The sequence below is a fragment of the Hylobates moloch genome, unplaced genomic scaffold (genome assembly GCF_009828535.3).
Source record: "Hylobates moloch isolate HMO894 unplaced genomic scaffold, HMol_V3 SCAFFOLD_17, whole genome shotgun sequence".
NCBI classification, from domain to species: Eukaryota; Metazoa; Chordata; class Mammalia; order Primates; family Hylobatidae; genus Hylobates; species Hylobates moloch.
This window is the reverse complement of record NW_026652292.1, coordinates 24,504,692-24,528,691: the sequence shown is the minus strand read 5'-3', so window position 1 is coordinate 24,528,691 and position 24,000 is coordinate 24,504,692. Positions and strand designations below refer to the sequence as shown.

General features: G+C 31.3%; 1 protein-coding gene across 1 annotated transcript in view; it reads left to right on the top strand.

The window, feature by feature from the left end:
- Positions 1–2,817: 2,817 nt before the first annotated feature.
- Positions 2,818–24,000, top strand: part of CDH9 (cadherin 9) — a 167,336-nt gene continuing 146,153 nt past the window's right edge. Inside the window, exon 1 of the mRNA XM_032135572.2 lies at positions 2,818–2,941. The gene's annotated coding sequence lies outside the window, so the exon portion shown is untranslated. The remainder of the gene's footprint in view (positions 2,942–24,000) is intronic.

Sequence of the window (24,000 nt, the reverse complement as noted above, 5' to 3'; positions counted from 1 at the left end):
TGATATCAATGGCTTGCTAGAGAAAAGAAGGGAATTTAAAATTTTTGCTTGATTCTTAGTATAGCTTAATCTTCAGGTCATAGGAGCAAGCCCTTGGTGCTGAGATCTGGAAAGGGATATTTATAGTAGTGACATGCAAGAGCTATTGTGCAAAGTATTTCAGTTTTAGTTAGGAAGGTGTGAATGCCTGTTACCAAGAGCAAAGGGTGGTCTTAAATTTCAGGGTGTTCCTATGAGTGGTCTCATAGCACAGGGAGATTCTATTTCAAGCTTTTCTTGGTACAATACCAGAAATATGTCTTTATGGGCCTGTCTGAAGACTAAAGGACTTATAGTTGTAAGCTTAAAAACTCGCTTGACTATAAAGTTTATTTTCTATTTCAGTACAAGATAAACAGGCATTGTGTCTATTTTTTTCAGTTTTTCTTTCTCAACAGTTTGCAAAATTACCATTATACAATGGAATATATTTATCATAATAAAATGCAAAAAAAAATTGTATGTGGCAGAGATCTATCCATTTTTTTGAACAGCATTAAATAGATGGAGTCCTTAAGTATGACAATGCATTGTGTTCAAAGAAGAAGAAAAGAAAAATATCCATACAATTTTTTTCCACAATAAGGTAATACATTCAATATACCAAATAATTAAGAAAAAGTAAATTCAAACTAATCTTGGAAAGAGTACTTCAAATAATATTTTACATTTACTGTTAATAATTTTTTATGTCTAAATACATAAAAGGAGGGCATACACTCTACTAATGTAAATAATGACTAATACTTTTGTACAAACATGTTTGCTAAATAGTCCTACACATGACTGCAAGTATGAAAAGTTGTTTTCATGTGATACAGAATGCTACTCACATTGGAAAACTTACGAGTAGCTATATATATGATATAAAAGAATTTTTGACAATTCCAAGGTTTAAGTCCTTTGTTTTCAAATACTGGTTACATACCAAACAAGAGAAAGGTAGAAGACCTTTCATTTGGCAACCCTTTTTTTTTTTTTTTTTTCTCAGAGAAGTAAAAATAACTTCAAATCAGGATTTAGACTGCTCTGTTGAATTGTGGATTTCACACAAAACAGCCTTTTCCCACAGTTGGATTTCAGTGGGAAATAAAATGTATGCAACATTAGGGATTTAAAGCTTTTATTTGTGAATGCCTACCTTAAACTACGATAAAATATTTTGTTTGGTTTCTTTTTTCCCACTTTACATACATTACTTTATCTCAGTATTAGTAAAGAGGCTTCTATAATATGTAGCTTTATTTAAAGGAGCAAGTAGACCCAGAAGACATAAGTCTAAAGGAGCCTGTGAATTTTAAATTAAGTGTCTTTGCCTCAAGAAAACAGTCTTAGCCTCCATGAAGAATTCACCAAGCTGTCTTAACCACTTGAATCTATCTAGCCCTGGGAATACGCATAAGGCTTTATTTCTTCCTTCTTTTTCTTTATTTATAGATGAACAAAATGAAGTTCCCTTTTTTTGTCCACCTCCTACACTTCAAACACACAACTATTTAAAAGCCATTCACTCCATGTTCAATCACCACGTTTTAGTAGTGTCACATTTTATTTGGGGATATGTAAAATTGTGTTTTTTTAAAAACATTTGTTTTCCTTTTAAAGAAACGAATTTCCATAATGCACAAGCCTCTGAAGGGCACTTCTATTATCTACATTTCATGGATAAGCTTTCCCATTGGGGGAAAAAAAAAGAAATTGAATTGTTTTTTCTATTGTCAGTTTTCCTTTGAAGCATCAAATAGGATATTGATATTTTTTCGCACTTAAGCTATTTACTTACTGTGACTTAACGGGCCGTTATAAAGTGAGCCATATCCCCACCGTGCATTTCATACAACTATTACTAGAACTTCTTTTCAGAAGGATTTATCTACTAATCAATACCTTTCTTATTGTGCCATTTTCAGAAGTATTAAACAGATTTCTTTCTGAAGCAGGGTTTGACTTTAGCTTTGGTTCACCCTCTCTAAGAGTTGTACAGTGTACAACAGGGACTCTAACAGGTGGATCATGTAGTTTTTGTGATGTGGCTATGGTCACCATTATTTTTGGTTATTTCCGGGGAAGATGAAACTCATTCAATTGCATTATCTGGTAAAAAGCAAAGTGGTTCTAAAAATTTAAAATTATTCTTAAAATCATTATCTTTACTGAAAACAGATATGTCAATCATTAATTTTTAGATGTTTAACAATGTTTCTAAAAGACTATTTTAGATTATAAACTCATAGAGGCACAGGTAAAAAATTCATCGTTATCAATTATGTATATTGTCTGTATATTTTTCTCCTCTTTTTCTTAAACTTGACATTTTGACACTGAATTGAAATAGGTAGTAGTAAATTCTGCAGGAACCATACACAAAATTTCTTTTGAGCAACAGCACTGTCCCTGTGATATATATTTTCTACAGATGATTTACAGGTAACAGACATGCTGTGACCTTTCTCTCCCAATTGCAAACAGATTAAGGAGAGCTGATTAACCGAGACTAAAAAACACTGGGTCGTTTTCTCTTATGGGGGTCTTTGACAAAGCCCTCCTTTCTGAGTCCTCCCACTTCATTCGCTTGCAAATCATTGTGCCCAAAGAAGTCCTCACTCCCCCAAGCCCAAACCTGGCTCCCTGCAGCGCCATCAGCGGCAATATCTTCCTATTTGAGGGACGTCTCTTATTAATCAGAAACGCTGAATGGAAACCAATCAGATAGAGCGTTCCTTTGGCTTCAGCTTCCTGCCTGTCTGAGTTAAAAGTGATGCTCGAAGAGAAAGCCACACTGAGATGCATGAAGATTCAGCTGTGAAGATACTATAAAAAGAGAAGAGAAAGACTGAGACAGAAGCAACAACGGAATTGTCAGTACGGAGTAGGGCTGAACTCAGTTCCATTGTTAAGCAAGGTAAGTGTTATTTACTTTGCTTGACAATGTAAGCTATTCAGTTTTTGCTTTCTTATAATGAAGTAGTACAAATATTGCTTTTCTCCTAGTTGCTATATTTTGCTCTCTCTCTCTCAACACTTGGAAGCACATAAGAATACATTTTAGTAGTATTTGAATAAAATGTTTACATGCTCAATGACAAAACTTGCAACATTTGCTTCTTATTTTACTTCTAAGAAGCTGATATCTACTCAAGCTCTTTTTATAGTCCTAATATTTGCATATGGAATATTGTTGTAAAAATAAAACTAAACTTAAAATTGTATCAGTTGATTGTGGTGGCTTTCAATTACTCACATATTTATGTGTTCATGTACATGATTATTATATTAATTTGAAATGGACTCCTGGTCTTCTCAAAACTTTTGTTTAAATCACTTGAGTCAAAACTGTCAAAAATAAGGGCATCTTTATTAATTGAATGAGAAATGCTTTATTTTCAATATTATAAATGAAACAATATATGAATAGTAAAAATGCCACAGATGCATATTGGATGTCAGGATTCAGGTGATCCCTTTACCTGGTAAAAGGTTTCTTCACATATTTGTGGCTCCCACTCAGGTCAACACTCTGAATGTATACATCTGTTAGCTCTAATTGATTTCTATTATTGTAGGCAAATATGTCTTAATGTAATGACGACTAGGTGAGAGCCACAAGAAAGGGAGAGTGTTTCTAAGCCAAAATTGGCATTTAAAAAATTTGAAGTGATGTGGGAAATGCATTCATTTGGTGGAGCATTGTTTTACTGTGTTTTCCATCACATGCTCAAGATCACCATTCACATCAAATAAATTTTTGCAGGTATGCTCGTCTCAATAAAGTCTTGGATTTTAGCTATAAGGTCATCAAAATTATTTAGCATTGACCGTTAGAGACTGTTACCAGGGTGAAATTCTCACAACCTGTTTTAAATAACAAAGGTGTAATAAAAAGAAAGTTATTAACTGTGGTAGATAAGTTTACATTTATTTGTATCATCAACTTTTGATGAAGATATAATAGACTACAGATTTGAGGAGAAATTGGTGGTCTTCTCTGGGGATGTGTTGTCATTTTATATTTTGTATTATAGGTAGATGAGATTCCTAATAGGGATTTTTTCACAAGGTTTCTAAATCTTTTTAGCATGAAGAATGAATGACTTTGTGACATCAAAAAAAGTGGTAACTTTTGCAAGACAGAAGGGAATCTTCCTTCGACTCCCTTTGCTTTATCTGTAAATTTAGAAGAGTTACCCATCTTCAGGCACAGCCGTTAAGAATGAATTTGATTATTCAAGATTCTCAATTTTGTAAAAAACCTCCTCCTACTTTCTGCACAAGAAGAATCCTATTTTTCACATTCAGACACTACATCATTGCCTAGGCAATGCTATGTCAATTGTGAAATACATTTTTGCAACTATAAAACTGGCTAATCCAGGTTTGAAATATAGATCTTTTGAAAGATAAGGAAAATGAAATAACATGCTATTACAGCACATAGCACCAAAGAACTTGAACATAACATGAATAGCATGTGTTTGTAGTCTTGTCACCAAATATGTTATGGGTTTGACTAAAGTTTTTCCAAATGAGGAGTAGATAAATAATTATTTGCACTTAATAGATATATGCTGACATGTTGAAATACCAACATCTCTATATGTGTTTTGAAAAATGAAAAAAATGTAAGATAAGTACATATTATGAGCAAATCCAATTCTGGAAATAAATTTAAAAAAAGCTTTATAGAAAGCAGAGAGTAGTATGAATTTAAAAATAATTCACTAATATCAGACAGATTTGGAAGTACTAATAAAAACAATAGTCCTATGAGATAATAATTTTTCTAGGATAAAACATATTATTTTTCTTTTATTACAGTATTTGATAGTTTTAAAATATTTGAAATGGTTTACATAACTATGCTACTGTTATTGCATTCATTGCATAAAGGAAATAAAAATGTCTCCTACCACTGCCTGTGTGTAAGAAGAGAATATCAAAGTTGATCTGGAAATTATTCTTTTATTCTTTTAAATGTTGTGTTGCTCAACTTGATAAATCATGTGTTGAATCAGAAGCTCATCTGAACGTCACTTTACATGGAGGGATTTGTTCTGGTGTTTTCCTGTAACCCCTATACATGCCAAGCTTAGCCAATGCAGTGTCCCTTCCATGGTACATTCACCAAGTAAGATTTTTAAAGCAAAGTTAATTAGATTGTTTTTATTCTACTGGCTTAGCTCTATTTAGGCATCAATAGTGATATGAGGCAGATGCTCCTTCCCCACAATATCTCTACAGTATATGGGTGTAGTTAATAAGAATGCTTTAGAGAGCGCTTACAAATTATGTAATATAAAATATGCAGTTAATGTGGCAACATATAATACGAAAGAAAGCATAAATTAAGGTGAAAGTTAATTTTAAAAATATGTGTGAATGTGTCATGAATAAACATTGGCTGTAACTTGTTCTCTATGAAAGTAAACAGTCTAGATAGATAATTATTTAATATTAATGCAGATGCTTCAATATAATTTATCATTAATTTGCTATATTCTTTAAGACTAATTTTGCCCACTCAAAGGCACATTTAAATATGATGTAGAAATAATCCTACATTAGAAAAAAATGATATCTTAAAAAATGTCCAATGTAATACTTTGGACTTCAAGGACACACACACACACACACAAAGTCAATAGCCATATTAACATAGAGTAATTTTGATTCATGGTGAGATTTTTTGTAATAAAAACTCTAGTTAGTTTCTTGGGTATTTAACCTTGTAAATCATTTGCTTAAAGTTAAATTTTCTTAAAGAAGAAGAAAGAATGCTAAATAGAATCAAAAGGACATTGATTTCAAGTGAGTCTTCTTTGTTTTTACCTGATGCTAAATTTATAAATATGGTCATTTTTATTGTAGAACATGAAAAATGTTTCCTAAGATAAAGCAATTTCTTTCTCTGTATCTTGCACATTTGTTTTCAGAAACAAGTTGTCTTTTCAAAGATATCCCGAACAACTCTCAATACCCATGACATTATCTTATGTAGGTGTTTACATAAAATTTTGGAACTTTAGAAGAGGGATTTTAACTCTCTCCATCTCTAATTTTATACATGCTAAAGCAGAGGCTTAGAAAGTTCAGGTTCCATATCCAAGACTGGCAAGTTAAATATATATATATATATATATATATATATGCAATATTATGTGGAAACTTATCCTATTAAGCCATGAAACTCAAACTAGAAATATAGAAAAATACATAAAGAGATGATAGACAGATAGATAGATGATAGATAAACACATAGATAGATGATAGATTAGATAGACAGATAGATAGATAGATAGATAGATAGATAGATAGATAGATAGATAGATAGATGATAGATAGAGCTGTATAGATTATTGAAAACAATGAATTCTGGATTGTTATAAATAATCTAAAAAAGTTTTTTTTCTCTTATGAGTCATTTCAATTTCTTTGCCTGGAAGCACCATTATCCTTATTATTAAAATATGGTAAGGAGTGTACAGTGAGGAAAATGTCTTTATAGCACTCTTATACATTTCCATAACAGCCCTAACATGTTAATGCACTTATCCCTAAATTTAGCACTAGTAAGACATGGTCTTCTAGCCACATTACAAATGCAAAGTGCCTGAACAGAAGCAGGGTCTCTGGAGCCTGACGAAGAGATTCCATATTAACATTTCCAAGAAACACCTCTCCAAACATAAAAGTCATTATAATGGATCTTATTGGCTATGAGAGGAGAGTGGAAACATCATGGGGTGTTGTGCTCAGATGCTCTGTGTGAGTGTGTGTGAGTGTGTGTGTGTGTGTGTGTGTAAGAGAGAGATATATTATTTATTTGTTTATATTTTAGGAAGAAAAGTAAGAAAAAAAGTAAAGAGCTGAATATTTTCTTAAAATGACATTCAAGGTTTTTCTGAGTTTTTTTTTCTATCCTATTAATTTAGCAAATTACAAACCAATTGCAGGAGAAATAAGCGTTCTTGTATATCTTCTATTTCTCTTGATGAGCAAGATAATTTTTGGTCTCTCTAATTGATCGATGAAACACCGGAGCATATGATTGTTTCATAAATATGGATTAAAAAGCCAACCCCTCATATCAGATTTTGAAATTGACTCTACAATTCTGAAGAGCGTGGATGACTTCATTTTAATTTCTACTCCAAACACTAATTCAATTTACAGTGGAAATAGTAGTAACTAATAGCCATTATTTAAATTTGAATATGAAGGATTTAACATGTTCATTAATGTATTGGATGTTGAAAGAAACATATATCTAACAGAATTTATATTAGCATATGCTGCAGTTGACATACTTTGTATATTATTAGCACAGTTTCCAAAGCATAATAAACTTTTTCCTCATATTTAGTAAAAGAACATCTTTGGAAAGTCATATAAAAAAAGAAACAATATATTCTGGAAGCTGTATAACAGGGGAGACAACAAATAATGCATATAACAAAGTGTAATCCAGGCAAAAGAGCAACAGTAATTCACTTCCTGGGTCAAAAGACATGATATAAAATATATTGCTTTTATAAAACTGGGAATTCTGTCTTAAAAGTTGTCTAAGGGAGTTTTCCCCAGACAATCAGCCAACTCTAAAATATATATTTTTTTCTACCAAAGCAGGTTACTGTAGTATAAAGAACATATAAGAAAATTGTTTGGTTGTTTGTTTTTAATTTTAATGGTAAGTAAACCGCAGAGGAAATGTAACAGCTTCCTGTTAAGGAAAACTTAACAGTTCAAGAAAACTTAACAGAAAGTTGAGTAAACTTAGTTGAAATTACAAAGTAACATCTATCTATCTATCTATCTATCTATCTATCTATCTATCTATCTATCATCTATCTATATCTTTATATCTTTATATCTTTATCTCTATATCTGCATATATTTCTTCATTCATATTTCTGTATATCTGTACCTATAGCTATGTCTGTGTGTTTGTGTGTATATGCATCCAGAATACATATGGAAAACAGAAAGCACAATCAATTAATTCAAAAATTGTGAGCATTCAATGTTCACATAAATTAATTATAATATTTAATTATTACAATGGTGTAACAGGAGGAGCTAAAATAACTCCTTTATTAGTCAATATTAGATATTATATGATAAACAAATGATAAAATACCATTTGAACATTTTTCATTTTTGGAAAATCTTAAACTCAATTGCAGTCCATCTGCAATGGTTGACTTGGATAATTTTTTGAGTAGGAAAAATTAGAATTTTATTTTTTAAACTGTATCTAGAAATAATTATTCTTTATTGACTGTTCACAATTCTTGAACACCTCACAAAATTAATGATCTTTTCACCCACTTTTACAGTAGATTAGAAATATATACCGTAGAAGTTAATGCTATCTCAAACTATGTTTAGATAAAAAGTAGGTAATTATTATCAGGAAATAAAATTCTCATAATTTTACATTAGTCATGTAAGCAAATACATTATATGGTGAAATTTTAAATTATTTATTTGGCTATTTTCCTTGAGAGTCAATAAGCTCTTAAATATTTGTTGCATACTAGGTAAACTAACAATGTGCTTGATTGTATATTTACTTTATATTAAAAATGATACTAAGTTTAAATAGTATTGCTTTTTTCTTATATGTGATGTACAGTAATTCATAAAACAATCGAAGAGAAATATTTTATTACTACCACTCCTTCTAGATTAATGTCACAACTTATTAATGTTACAACTTAATAAAGCATTTACACATGTATTAAGCAGGTAGTGGAATAGGTTCAACTGTTGGAAGAGAGAAAATAGTTTTCTGCCTCCCCTAAGTTTTGCCAGTTTATCTAGATGATGCAACATATTAAATATGGTTTCAATTCAGCTTTTTCATACACTAGCATTAAATAAGATTCAGACTTGTATTTCTGACAATACATAATTTTCCAAAAATCAAATTAACATATTATAATAATATGTACACTTATTTATTCAAGTGCTATTTACCTGTCTTTTTTGTTTAGTTTAGAATTCAGATTCCTAATACAATCACTGAACATAAATAATATTATACTTGCAATAAATATATTTATAATTATAATTAATTGTAGTCAGTTTAAAATATGAAGTTCTATTAAAATACAAATAGTGACTATCAATAATAAAGTACTCTTAAAAATATTATAGGGTTATTTCAGCATATTAAAATAGTTTTTATCAATAGTCTGCTCATATTTATATATCTCTCTCTATATATATATGGACAACTAGACATATAAATATGTGTGATGTGTCTCACCCTCACAACTTTGGACCTGTGACCTTTATTAAACTTGGTTTTTCAATAGCTAAATATGTCAGATTATTTTATTTAAATAGGAAAGTAAGTTTCAACTTTGGAAATCATTTGTGATTTTAGAAAATTAAACAGAGAATTGTTCTGATAAAATTTCTTGAAATAAGTATGTGTCACTAGCTACTGGGAGTTCATAAGCACTTATACCCAAAGATTAATGTTGAAACCTACAGAGACCAAATGACAGAATGAAGACACGAGAGGAGTGGGAGTCCATAGCAGACTCAGTAGCACAGTCATACAACCGTTTACATTGAAAAATCTTGCCATTGTAGACCTTTTGCTCCTCCTAGACCTATTAGGCATGCAAGTTTGCTAGTTGACGATAAAGCATTGGCTTTGGGATCACTGCAACCCTTTATTAAATATGGGCAAGAAAATTCTTCCATATACCTAAGACTAAACTAGAACTGTCGAAGTCTTACACTGAATAAATTTTTAAACACACATTCAGGAAATAATACAATGTTATTGCAGAGTAAATATGCGATTTATGTATGTCTTATATTTATATTGCAATGATCATAAATTGTAATCTTCCTAAATTACAAGAAAATGTGAGTAAAAGGCCTATATAGAAAGAGGGTGAGGACATTCTAACCCAGACTGAAAATTCTACTTAGGTTATCTATTTGAAGAAATGTATCCTAACCACTTAAAAATAGTATTTTGTTCCATAAAATATGAATTTCAAAAGATATCTTGAAAAATAAGTAACTATCATTTTAGAATTCTATGTATAGTCATACAATATAGTGGTTTTCTATGAATAAGAGATGTTTTATAAAACTTCAGTGATATGAATTTTTTATTAAAATAGCAGTTGTAATCATTTATCCAATTCTAATTATGTAATGTTTTAGTTATATTTCTTTCTCAGTTTTTGGCTCATGTTAAACAGCCTTGTATGAAAGTGATCTTTAATTACCTTCGTGAGAAAAATTTAAATGTATTAAATAATCAACTTGACAAAAAGTAGATTTGTAACCAATGTTAGCCTACAGAAAAGAATGCATATAAGTTAAGATTACAGAAGATATTTTTAGTAGTTAACATGCGATTTAAAATGTTCTAGATAACATATACACTAAAAAATTCAAATAATATACTAAGTATATAATTATATCTAAATGTGAAGAATTACTGTTACTATATTTAATATACTAGATTCATATGCTGAGTGTTATATGTATTTGCTCCTTTAAATATAATTATAATCTTTGAGGAAAGATATCCACACTCATCTCCTTCTGTATTTTTTTGTTATGTTTTAATTCTAAATCATTTGATGGCTAAAATAAAGTTGTGACTTAGGTTGTACGTTGTCTACTGCTTTCTAACAAATTGAGCACAAATCTATGCTGATACCTAGAAAGCAGATAGGTCTTCTCCTTACAATAAACTGTGATGACTTATTTATATTTTTGCTTTTGACCACCTGTGTTTCTTGACTTCAGTACAGCTTTTTTTTTTCTTAATCCCCGCTTCTCTGCTACTTCTGTTTCCATCCCTCCTGCTTTTCTACTTTCCGTGGTTCATTATTCCCTACCCCCCCTTCCCTTAACCTCAAAGATGGAATAAATTTAACTAAAAGTGCTTCTCCTTTTTAACCTGGCATTCATTTTGGGAGATTATTCAGTTAATTGCTACAAAAAAGTGGCTTTTTCAACATGAGAAACTCCTTAGATGTGGAAACTAATAAAAATGTTTCAATATATTTTATGGTCAGCTTTAGAACCTCCTCTCCTCTCTCCCATCTCTCCCTACTACGGGAAATGAACCTTACAGGGGGTTGAGTATTGTCGAGGTCACAATTCACAAAGAAGAGATAAGTAGAATGAGGATAAGTACTTTTACTAACAAGAGGACCTGTCTACATGTCCAACAATGCAGCCCTGCAGGTATACAGTTGCATGAGGGTTTTGGAGAATTGTTAAGAAAAACTGAGGCTTGGAAAGCAAAGGATATCCTTGTATACTTATTACTACCTTTAACGGAGGTAGGTGGAGTGGAGAGACAAATTGGCAAAATGTTTTTATACTTTCTGCTTGGCCTCGGGAGCCCCATAATTGACATATCTAACTTTTCACATTAAGAAGCTGATCTTGTGTCTCACTTCCATGTCATAGCGATGTCAGCCCATCTTATAATTTGTAGGTGTAGGAAGCAATGCTTCTCAAAACACCACCACTGCAGTGTGATCTCCCAAATGTGTGCAGATTCCTTGAGAAGTCTTTTTGGGATCCTGTATGAGCCCTTCACTTTCCTCTCATTTAGATTCGCAATCAGGAAAAAGATCTTTAGATTTTTTTGTAATAATTTATTCTTCCATCCATTAGCTGATTATGTCATCGCCTTACCTTTAAATTTTCTCCTTATTGAACACTTACTACATCTTAGGTACTGTGCTGTGATGAGGCTGCACCTGCTGTGCTGGGAAGAGCACTTTCACTTGTAGACCACTGTTTCAAACAACTTCAGATAGAGACTCTTCTCTTGTCATTGTGATAAAATATCTGCTTGTAACTTTCTCTCTCTCTGTCTCTGACTTTGTTTTGTCTAGATAGCTTGGAACTGATCTTTATTCCACCTCTATTTAATAGCATTAAATTCATTCAAAGAAAATTTTGTTTAGCCTACTATATTTTCTCTTCAGTATAAACATCCCACATTGCTCCAATTACGTGAGAAATATTTTATAGATCATATCCTACCAGGAACTAGCCCTGTGTGAAGTGAATTCTCTTTGATAATTGCCTCTAAAATTGAAACCAATAATCTTAATATGAATTAACACAATAATTACACTATAACATTTCAAATTAGTTTAAGGTCATGTTTTCATTATTCCTCAATGCTTCCAAAAGCTTCATATAGAAAAAAAAGTTTCCATAATTTGTAATTATCTGTTTTAAAATAAGATGTTGTCAAATTGAGTGAGATATACCTTTACTATATCTTACACTGGCCTTTCCTATTTAGTCTTTGGATCATTCTTCTTGAGAAAATTAATACCTCTTTTGCCATATTATTTAAATAATCTTTTAGTTGTTCACCTGGCCAACAATTCCCTTAACTACAGATACATTCTACAAAATATAATTTTGTAAAGTAAGGATCTGTTCAAGTAATATTCTTTCTCCTTATCCCTACTAACACTCCATCACATCCAGAAATGTAAGGCAGTACTCCTCAGACTTGAATCTAAGTTTTTGGTTTTTGGCAATTGGCTTTTTCCTGTATTTTAATTTTTTTTCTGCTATATTCTGAGTCTTAAAATATGGTTTTTCATTTATATCTATAAACCAGTACCTAAAAATGTACTTGAAACAGAATTTTGTCAGGAAATACTTGAGGAATTGAATTATCTCCAAGTGTACTTTCAAAATCACTCTAGTGAAAATCACTCTCGTCAAAACAGATACCACACTTTGTGGAAAACACTTGTCCTTGCCTGACTCCATGCCCTTTTTCATATGATTTCCTGTTATTCAAATATCATTCTCAACTACCAGTCCATTACAACAGTGCCTATCAATTATTAAAGACTATATCAAGCCCTATGCAGTATATAGTAAATTCAGAAAGCGGAGTCTAGGGTATTTATTGTTACCATGGGAGTTTTTTTTCTTTTTGAGGCAGGTCTCACTCTGTCACCCAGGCTGGAGTGCAGTGGCAGGATCTCGGCTCACTGCAACCTCTGCCTCTTGGGTTCAAGTGATTATTGTGATTCAACCTCCCAAGTAGTTGGGACTACAGGTGCGTGCCACCATTCCCAGCTAATTTTTGTATTTTTTGGTAGAGACGGGTTTCACCACTTTGGCCAGGCTGGTCTTGAATTCCTGACCACAAATGATCTGTCCACTTCAGCTTCCCAAAGTGCTAGGATTACAGGCATGAGCCACCATGCCTGGCCTAGAAATTCTTGGTCACAAAAACCTGAGGGCTACTGCCCCATAATGTCAAAGTATACATTTTAAATAGTCAAAACTATTCTGAAATCTGTCCAAAAATATTGTATTTATGTTTTAATTTGAGTTTACTGGAAGAAAGACTACAGCTTTCATGTTATCCATGGAGAGTTTCCATATCCTCCCAAAAATGTATGGACTGCTTAACAGTTCATAAATTAAAATGCTTATGATCAACAACACAATTTTATCAGAATAAAAACAAAAGTGCACTAGGCTGATGATGTCAGCCCTACGCATGTGGAGACCCGTGATCTCTTCCCAGCTCCCACATTTACTTCCTCTGTTTTGCTAGTAGATTATCTTTACTTCTGGGTGCAAATTGTCTCATGTATAAACTGTAGTAAACAAGAAGTTTAATAGGCAATGTTTTATGATAGTCAGGGTAAGAGCAGGTAGAGCCCTGGAGCCAGACATCCTACTTATAAAAACTAGTTTTACTCTATACTGCATGTGTGAGTTTGAGAAAGTCTTTTAATGCCTTGGGGTTCCAGGAGCTTCCTGTGCAAAAGTAAGATATTAGCAGTAACTACATTGTAGAGTTTTATGAGGAGACATAATTGATGGCTTCTTTAATGACTACCATTATTCTTAAGAAGGTTGTGGTTCAGGTTCTTTATATCTGGGTAAAAGGTATTGAGACCCACCATATACAAAAGTAGGAGAGAGGCCTAGATTAATTTAATGATTAATTTCATTGTTCTTGAAATCAGATAAGCTAAGTCTGAGTGTAAATATTCATATCATAAGGTTCCTTAAATTGACATAGCACACAATGGAAATACTTTATATTTTGAACAATTTTGTGTTGCAAGTTTGTATTACTTGAAATTAATATAGAATACTTAATATCATAGATAGAACACGCTACACTTTATCGCTTGAAGTTAAAATGAGTATATTACTCATGGATCTTGGAGATGTGAGTGAATGATGAAAGTCTTTTAAATCAATAATAATAAAATTTCATGGGCTTTCGTATCATAATCTATTTTAATGCCAAGTATTTGACTTTGGTTTTTTTAATCTTTTTATGACTTCCCCCTTTTAGTCCTTGAATTGCATTAACAACTATGAAGTGAATGCCATTCTTGACCTTAAAATGAATACAACTTATAAAAGAGGATTCATTTATGTAAGGATTTTATTGTGGTTTGAAAAATATGATTCTAACAAAAATGGTAATAATGATTGCATACTTGCAAGTAACATTCACCAACATTAATTTGAACAGTATATTTTTGGTGAATGTTAATGATTTGCTAGTTTTTTAATGCATTGTCAACTGGAGTTAATGTTTATAAAATATCCAAAATATTTAAATTTATATTATTTATTAATTTTCTTTTCTGTAGTCAAGCATTAGCACCAAATGTTTATTCAAACTTTCCTATGCATCAAGCATTTTTCTGGGTGCTAATATTATAGCAGTGAGTATGATACAAAGTTTATAATCACAAGAATGTGTTTTCTAGAGGAGTGATACAAATAACAAAAAGAATAATTAAAATATTTTTAAATTCTGTGTAAACAGGTGGTACGATGGAGAGTGACTGGAGAGGTAAGTAGAGCTTTATGAACGTGGTGAGGGAGGTTTCTTGGAGAAGGTGACATTTGAATTGAATCTAAATGAGGAGTAGGAAATATTATGACACATACCATTTTGGGTAGAAAAAATGACAGGTAAAACAGCCCTGGTATGTTAACGAAATTTACTCTTGTTAGAATAGAATTCTAACTCTAGTTAATTTAATTCATAAACCCCACATTGTTATATTATGCTTATCTCAGTAATTATAAACATATAATAAGAATGTGAACTGGACACTTTCCATTTCTTGTTTCAGTGTTTTATTAATTAAAGCCTACATTCTTCTATTTTTTTCTTGCTTGATTAAATAAGATATTCCAATATGATATAATGTTCATCTTTTTATGTATACAAAGTTAGAGTTTCATTAAATATTGCTATTTAATAAATTTCAAATAGAAATTTCAAGCAGATACTATAAAGTATTAAAATTTTAACTGTGAGTGTCCAAAACACTTAGTTCTCCAGTGCCTCCTGGTTATAAGTGACTCACTGAAGCTAAGGCAGGAAGTGGGACCTTAGTGTGAGAATATATATCAGTATATGTCACTGTCAATTTCTGTATCTTTATTTATAATAATACAGGACACAATCTTACAACTCTCCAAAAAATATAATTCTGTTAACGGGATTGATGCTCCTTTAGTCTGAATGTTGAGGGAGGTTCTATTCTTCATGGAGACACGAGGGAATAAGAACCTGTTGTTCTAGACTTCTCTCAAATGTCACCAAAGGTCCTTCCCTATCTGTGTGATTTTTTTATCTTGAACATTTTCCATCCTTTAAGTACAGTTTCCAAAATAAGGAACCTAATTACACAATGGCAGTTCTTCTCTACTTCCCAGAAACTGTTGTCTTGCAGGTTCCACTGTTAGCACTTTGTCTGTTGCATCATGCCAACCTTTATTTCTTTGATACTTTTATGGCTTCTCTTCCCTCTTTATTGACTTATTCTTTTGATGATCTCCAGTTAAGCTTTCTGAGTTAATTGTATTAAAGTAACCTGTGTTTCTTCGTATCAGGACTCTGGTCAGTCCTCTGACTGGTCTCCAGTTATTTTCCCTACCATCTCTGTATTAGGTGATGAGCCCAGTCATCTTTTCTTGAATCTCCTGATATGCAATGTATTTACAAACATTGAACTTTAAGCTGTTAGCAGAATGCTTGGATAACTTTCCTTAAAAATACCTGTCAGCGTGTTACTCAAAATATATTGATAGGTCTATACCGCTTGTGTGAATTAAGCAGTTGTAATGACAATATTCTTTCCCCAAATAACACACAGATAATATGCTTCTCATTCTACACAGTAGATTACACATTTTGGCTGAAATGTTGCAAGAAATAAATAATGCCCAATTTGGATTTTTAAGATTATATCATAAAAAAATTGATATTTTCTATAAGGAAATGCAACACTGTATTTTGGGTGAATCATGTTTTGCCAAATTATTTTTTCTGCATTGCTTAACTATCATACTAAATCACGTGCTGCATTGTAAATGGTATGGTATTTACGACTTTTGATCCGATGCTAACTCTATGTCTCCTACTTTCCTGCACCTCCATTCCCAGCTCAAACTACTAGCCCTATATTTTCAGCTACAGAGTAGAAATCAATTCTAGTATACCTAAATATTAAACGTAATGGTTAAGAATTCAGGCTCTTAGTCAGAACATAAGTTTCAATGTCGTATCAATTAATTTATTTCATTTCTCCAAATATCAGCTTTCTCATGCCAAAATGTAGATAATTCGAATTCTTAGAATTGTTGTTAATGACTGTGGCAATGCAAGTATCAAAGAGCTTATTGTTATTTTTGTTTATTATTATTATATTCATTCAAATATATACTCAAACTGTCAGTTTCTAATAGTGGCTCAAGATAATTTCACTACTGTGTTTAAGAAGAGTAATAACACTTTTCCTTAAATATTTTAGTTTTTCTTGCCTAGAATCTTAAGAAGGTGGAAAAGAAAACATAATTATACCTCCAAATAAATGATCGAAAAGATGTTTTGTCCTGACTAGGATTCTGCTTGATGTGATACTACATTTTTTCAAAAGAAATTTACACTGGCTTTTAAAAATACCATATAATTAATCATGAATGCAGAGTGGGAGTAACAATAAGAACATATTGAAAAAGTTGAAAAATTATTAAAAATTATGTAAGCAGTCATACTGTCCAAGGGTACAGAGAATAGAAAATTCTCCCATTTATGAGTGTATGAAAAATATATTTGAAAATGTATGAAAAATATGGTTCTCAGAAAATATTTGTCCAGTTTTCATCATTAATAAAAATAAGGTCAAGTTAAAATGGTTTCTAATGAAATTAAATGCTATGTCTATTTTTATTATTTATTTATTTATTTATTTATTTATTTATTTATTTATTTATTTTTGAGATGGAGTCTAGCTTTGTCTCCCAGGCTGGAATGTAGTGGCAGAATCTCTGCTCACTGCAACCTCAACATCCCGGGTTCAAGCAAATCTGCTGCAGCCTCCCGAGTAGATGCAATTGCAGGTGCCCACCACCACACCCAGCTAAGTGTTGTATTTTTAGTAGAGACGGGGTTTCACCATGTTGGCCAGACTTGTCTCGAACTCCTGACCTCAGGTGATCTGCTGGCCTCAGCCTCCCAAAGTGCTGTGATTACAGGCGTGAGCCACCATGCCTGGCCCTTACATGCTATTTTTAAATAAAAGTGTTAATCCTACGAGATTTTATCTCTGTTGGATAAAAGATCTTTAAGAAAAGAATGATTCAATATAGTCACAGATTATTACAGCACGAAGAAAGCAAATTTACAGTATAATTAACTGACTGATTTTACAGGTAAGAATACCAAGACCCTAAGAAAGTGTTTAAAAAGTGACCTGGGAGCAAACAAACAAACAACAACAACCAAAAAAGTAGAATCCAGGCCAACTGGAGTAGTTATATAAATAAGAATGCATTATCAATGAGAATCTATATATTTTTACAAAATTATTTTTGTTTCATAATCCTTTACATGTAAAATATGGCATTGTATTAAGCATAAGTAACAAACAGAGAAAAATGAGTTCCACTGAATTCACTACTGTGGTTGGGCCTGGCTTTCTGTGAAAATCTTCCTAAAACAAAATATGATGAATCAACTGAGCCTCCCGAGTGAAGAAGAAAGAATTGATTTATGCAAAGTGTCTATTCTATCTTCCAGTACGAAAGTAGAGTTAACTAAACATTTCCCAAATTGTATGTGGTGGAATTACAGTCCACCATGTACATTACACCATCAGTATTGTAAAGAGAGCGATGGATGGGAGTCAAAAGATCAGAAAGAGGGATCTTGTATTCATTTTCCACACTGGGGCTTAATGTCTTCATTTTTAAAATGATGGAAGGAGACTGGAAGACATCTAAGGGCTCTTTCAGTTTCAAAGTCATTTACAACTTTGCTTGAAAATAGTCATATTAAACTTTCGACCACTTTTGTAATAAGCTTCCATCTTATAAGGAAAAAAAAAAGAACAATTTAAAAAACTGAACTATTTGGAAGTATCCAAAAGTCTAAATATCATGGCCTCAGAACTGTCCTCCCTGAAGACCTTTTCTAAGATGTGGAGTCCTCTATGTTGGTGACCGGTTTAGCACCAGGACTGAGTCTGTTCCACTGACTTCCATATTGCCTAAATTTCCCCACACTGATATCAGTATTTCTGTGTATAAAAAGGATGTGGTTTAGAATTTCATTATTGTCCACATATTCAGAAATGTATTCATTTACCCTGTCTACAGAACACTCTGCTTAAACTGTGCAGTCAAGACAGTCACATCTATCATTACCTGGCAACAAATTCAGTTATCAGCCACCTTAAAGAAACATGTTTCAGTCATCAGTTATCTATTTTAAATTATTTGTGTGGTACAGCTAATTCAATTAGTAATCAACTCATTTGATTGAACTCGTTATATATGTTTCTGCAACTATAACATTGTGCTATGTTTGATACTATTTGCATATACAAATTATTTTTATATCAAGGAATAGTATGGCATGGAGAAATTTGTCAATACAACTGTTCAATCCTTTGAAGAAGACAAGGTATAGATGTCAGTCTGACAATTTTAAAGGTAAATGTTGGAGTCATTCAAAGAATACATAATTCTATGTTCAATGAATCCTTTAAAAAACTCAATTTGTGAAAAACTAGATTAAAAAAACATGTACAGTCAGTTATTTCATTGAGAGATTATATATTGGCATGTTTCCAAAATTCTGTGCTTGTTTTTCATTGGTTTATATATTTAAAAAAATTCTCTGTAAGGCACTTCAGATACTAGACGCATCAGAAATTACTATTCTTAACCATGTTTTATCTATAGTGTTATAGGAGTAAAAAGAAAAGCATGAAGGTGTAAGATAAGCACCCCCAATTCACAAAAGAGCAACACCCTCTGTTTCAATGTAATGTCTGGAGGAAACATAACAACACGAGAGTATCCGATAGTGAATTAAACATTTTGTTTTCACAGTCTATTTACATGAAAATTAATTATTTATAGGTAAATTATCTCCTCTCCTTGTGATTTCCTTCTGGAGTTAGAGATTTCTTTCTGATGTTGTGAAGAAGGAAATTAATCTATTCACTAATTAAATTAATCCTGTTGTAAAATACCATTTTACAATAAAGTTCTAGAGATTCTCTTTTACTCTAGCAATGAACCTATATTTATAATGGTATCTTGCCCGAGTCTATGGGGAACATGAAAAGCAGCTGTGTTGGATAAACCACAGATAATTAGCATACAGGATCCCTTCGCCAATGATATTGTTGACGTTATATAAAATCTTATACACTCCTGCTTGGAACTTTATAACTGCATCATATTTTATACTATTTTAAAAGAGTATTCATGTGTATGGAAACAACTTCAGTGTTATTAGTCTTACTTGTATAAGTGTAGAGAAATAAATCATGTGATGGAAGTTATATGAGGCTTATATGATTTTTCTCCTTCCTTTGTAAGACTCAAAATTTAAGAAGAAATTTTAGTTAATATTTCTTCCAACTTTTGTAATATATTTTTATTATTTTCTGATTGTTGAAAAATAATTTTCTTCTGGGGGAATATACAATTGTAGATCATAAGTTAAGTACTGACTATTAATACGTCAACATTAATAAGTCAACATCAAACTCAGCTAAATGTACATATAGACACAGTGCAATTCATGTGTAAAACTGCTCCAAACCTCACATTCATAAAACCAAACTGCTTAACACAATGCTTTAGCTCCCTCTTTTGGATGGCCCAGATTATAATATGCAAATAGGAGAGACTCCCCTAATATGCCCTCATTTCTACTGGCATTTTATATTTGAGTCAATATTTATTCCATGATTAAACTCTATAAAATAATCATTTTAATCAGTTTTCAGAATAAAGCCAAATCTACACTTAGAAATAGTTTTACTAGTTGATTTCTCAGCCATTGAACACTTCCCAAAATTAAGGATACATTTTGATAACAGTGTTTAAATACACATTATTATTCTAAATGAACTAACAGTCAATTGTATGAGGGTTTTAAAATACTGTTTATCCAAATAAAATATCTGAGCTCAATTATCCCATGAACTATGTACTAGCTACACTTCAAGCATTTAATAACCAAGAAGAACTTTAAAATGTATTGAACACTAGGCATATATATATATATATATATATATTTTGTGTGTGTGTGTGTGTGTGTGTGTGAATTCTTATCTTAAATGTTCTTAAAATTTTTTCTCAGTTATTTTCATAATGGCATAGAAAATAATACATCAAGATCAAGATGTATAAAACAAAAGTCTGTGCAACTTTCTTAAAAAATATATAATTAACAATAATATGCACAAAATAAACACTTAAGATAGACATATATCTTACCTTATAATAACATCACTTCAAATAATTCAATACTAACACTAAAATAATTCAAGCTACTGAAAAGCAAATTATCATCACATTTGGTTAATTTTTTTTGTTTATTATTCTGCAGTAATTAAGTATAGTATTTTAATATTTAATAGCAGTAAATGCCAATTGTGTAAATATAAAATTCATGGAATTGTTTGTTTCCAGAAAAAAAAAGTTAAGTAATTATTTTACATATCTAAAAGTATAAATGCAGCGGTATATTTTCATTTTTATTTTTAAGCTATTTAAGTGTATTTGCTTAACCCTTACTTTGGAAACAAACAACCATTTTAAATAATTGTTTTTTAAAATTAAATATTAATTGACATGACATTATTTGTACTCAAAATAACATAGTAAGAAATTCAGATAATTAAGTTTTCATATTTAAATACTATAAGCCTATATTATGAAATATTAATGCCATCACAAGTTATATAAAATAAATTATGATGAATATATTATCACAGAAAAAAAGAATATAAGTTAATATCACCTGCTCCGGTGGTGTCCACTTTCTAAACCCAACCTTCCAACAGGCTGACACTTCTTGTAATGTATTTAATTTCACACATACTTCAAATTGCAATCATTGTTTGGAGAATTCAATAATATGAAAATACTTCAAATTCCATATGTGGTAGATGAATATTAAGAATTTTGCATGTAGAGAAATGACTCTGTCTTAAATTTTCTATTATATTTAAAACTTATTTTATTTCAAAGGATATATAAAATTATTGTTTCCAACAAGTAAATTTAAAACTCTCTTTCATTTGTGTTGATTTACTTATTTACGTATTTCATAATTGAATGATGAATATTTTCCCAGCTAAATGGTAGCTGAATACTATCTTTGTACTAATTTTTCTGCTCTGTGTGTTAATATGCAAAAGCTTTACCATGAGCTTGATTTCAGCATATGTAAATGCTACATAAAACAATTACATTACCCCAACCTGCTCACAAAGTGACACCAAGATCATAAAAAATAACTCTAGATAATTTACTAATATTTTCTAATGACAGTAACAGAATAGAGTGAAACAATTACAAAGTAGACTGGGATTAATTCTAGACTATAAAATGTGTTAAGTAATGTTATTTTTCAAATATTACATACAAATTACTACGATGTGATTAGCATTTTACAAAAAAACAAAGGATCAAATTTTAAAAAACATCCAAAAATGTCATTATTTGGAGATAGTCTGGCTAAACTATGACATCAACTTATTAATATCTGCATCTCCATTGCTATAGTCTCATCTGTAATAGGAGATGTACATCTAGGTTTTCCATTCTTCCATAGCTATCCTTTCTCGTCATACCCAAATACTTCATTCTAGTTCAACCTTCCATGAAATTGAGTCTACTTCATCAATTATTTCAATTCTGAATTTCACCTGTTACCACTTTTTTTGGGATTCCTCCCACAATTTCTGGGTGGATTTCAGTGCTTAGCCTAAATTAGGTTCCTCTTGTTTATCCCAGCACTACTAATAATAGGACATAATAATATAGTAATAATAATAAAAACATACTTTACATTGGGACAAAGGAAGAAAGATGATGTAGGGAACACAAAGCCCAAGGAAAGAAAAACTAAAATCCAATTAATCACTGCTAACTCAAAATTCTGTTGTCCTGGTAGTGCCCCAGTCCAGCCTGGACTCCAGGACATCTAGGAGTCCTTTGCTCTCTGCTTGCTGCTGTGTAGCTGGTTTACATCTTCCTAAACAAGAGGTACTACCCTGACACGAATTTTAATTGGGGACTCCAAAATCCTCAATCCTTCTCAGATTGTAAGACAAGATTTTCAAAAATAATATAATTTACTCTGATAATATTATCCCAGAGGTACCAACATTAGAAAAATACATTAGTAAAGAGAATGCTTAATATCTCAGTATGACACATGAGCATTTGGATGACTCCATTAAAAAGCGTAGGATAATCACTTAGAATATGTCTACATGATTATATGATTTAGAGGGCTCCCTGGGAACAGAAAGAGATTTCCATAAAGACAAGTTGAACTTATTACTAGTGGAATCTTAGAAATAAATGCTGTACATTTTGTTATAATATTTTGTCTTTAATTACAACTACATATGGGTCAGAAATATTTGATAATTTTTCTCTCTGAATTATATATATATTTAATTTTACATATATATTTAATTTTACATGTATGTGTGTATGTATTTAAATCAAGATGATATATACCTGAGAAAATTCTATATACAATATGTGAAAATAATTTTTTAAAATTCTCTTCCCATATGTAAATAGGCGCTTAAATCAGTTTAAATGGCTTTTCAATTTTGGGGTTACCGAAGTTTATGAAATAACCCATTTGTAATATAGAAGTCAATCCAAATAATCTTCTGAGAAAGAAAATAGATCTTAACCTTTTTTTGTAAAAGTAAATAAAAATTATGATTTGTGTCTCTCAGCCTTATTAGAACCAATACTTGTTTTTACTATTCTGAATAGAAAAAATCAAAGTTAGTATTACCATCACATATAAAGCATTTCTCAAAAATTGTCAGCATAATTTTCAAAGCATAATATAAATGAGAAAATAAAGAAACAATGTATACTAAAATACATACTACATCACTACTACAATATAATATACATTGAAGAACCTATATGTGAATTAGACAGATAGAAATGAAGATAGATCAAAGAATGCTGGATTGCTGCCAGCTTCTACCTCCCGAATGCCTTTGCCTTCAGCAATGTGGCTTTCTAAATGCTTTTTAATGACAACTTTCTAAACAAAATATACTTTGGGTCTTCCATTGATTTATGAGGTAGTTGGAAAATTTAGCATACCTTATGTGAAACTTGATGATGAAATAGATATAACCGAGAGTTAAAATGTTGAATAAATAAAAACTAAAACTAAAACAAACAAACAAAAACACTAAAGAACTAAGTTAGGTCTTAGGTATAGATATGTTGTGAACAGGCATTTCACCTACTTAAATGTGGGGCAGGAGAAAATGCTTTGACATTTGGGACTGCTTTGACCTTTGCAGAGCATTTAGCTTGCCCCCAAAAAAAATTTTTCAGTGGACTCAAGCATTGTGAAACAGAAAAGCAATC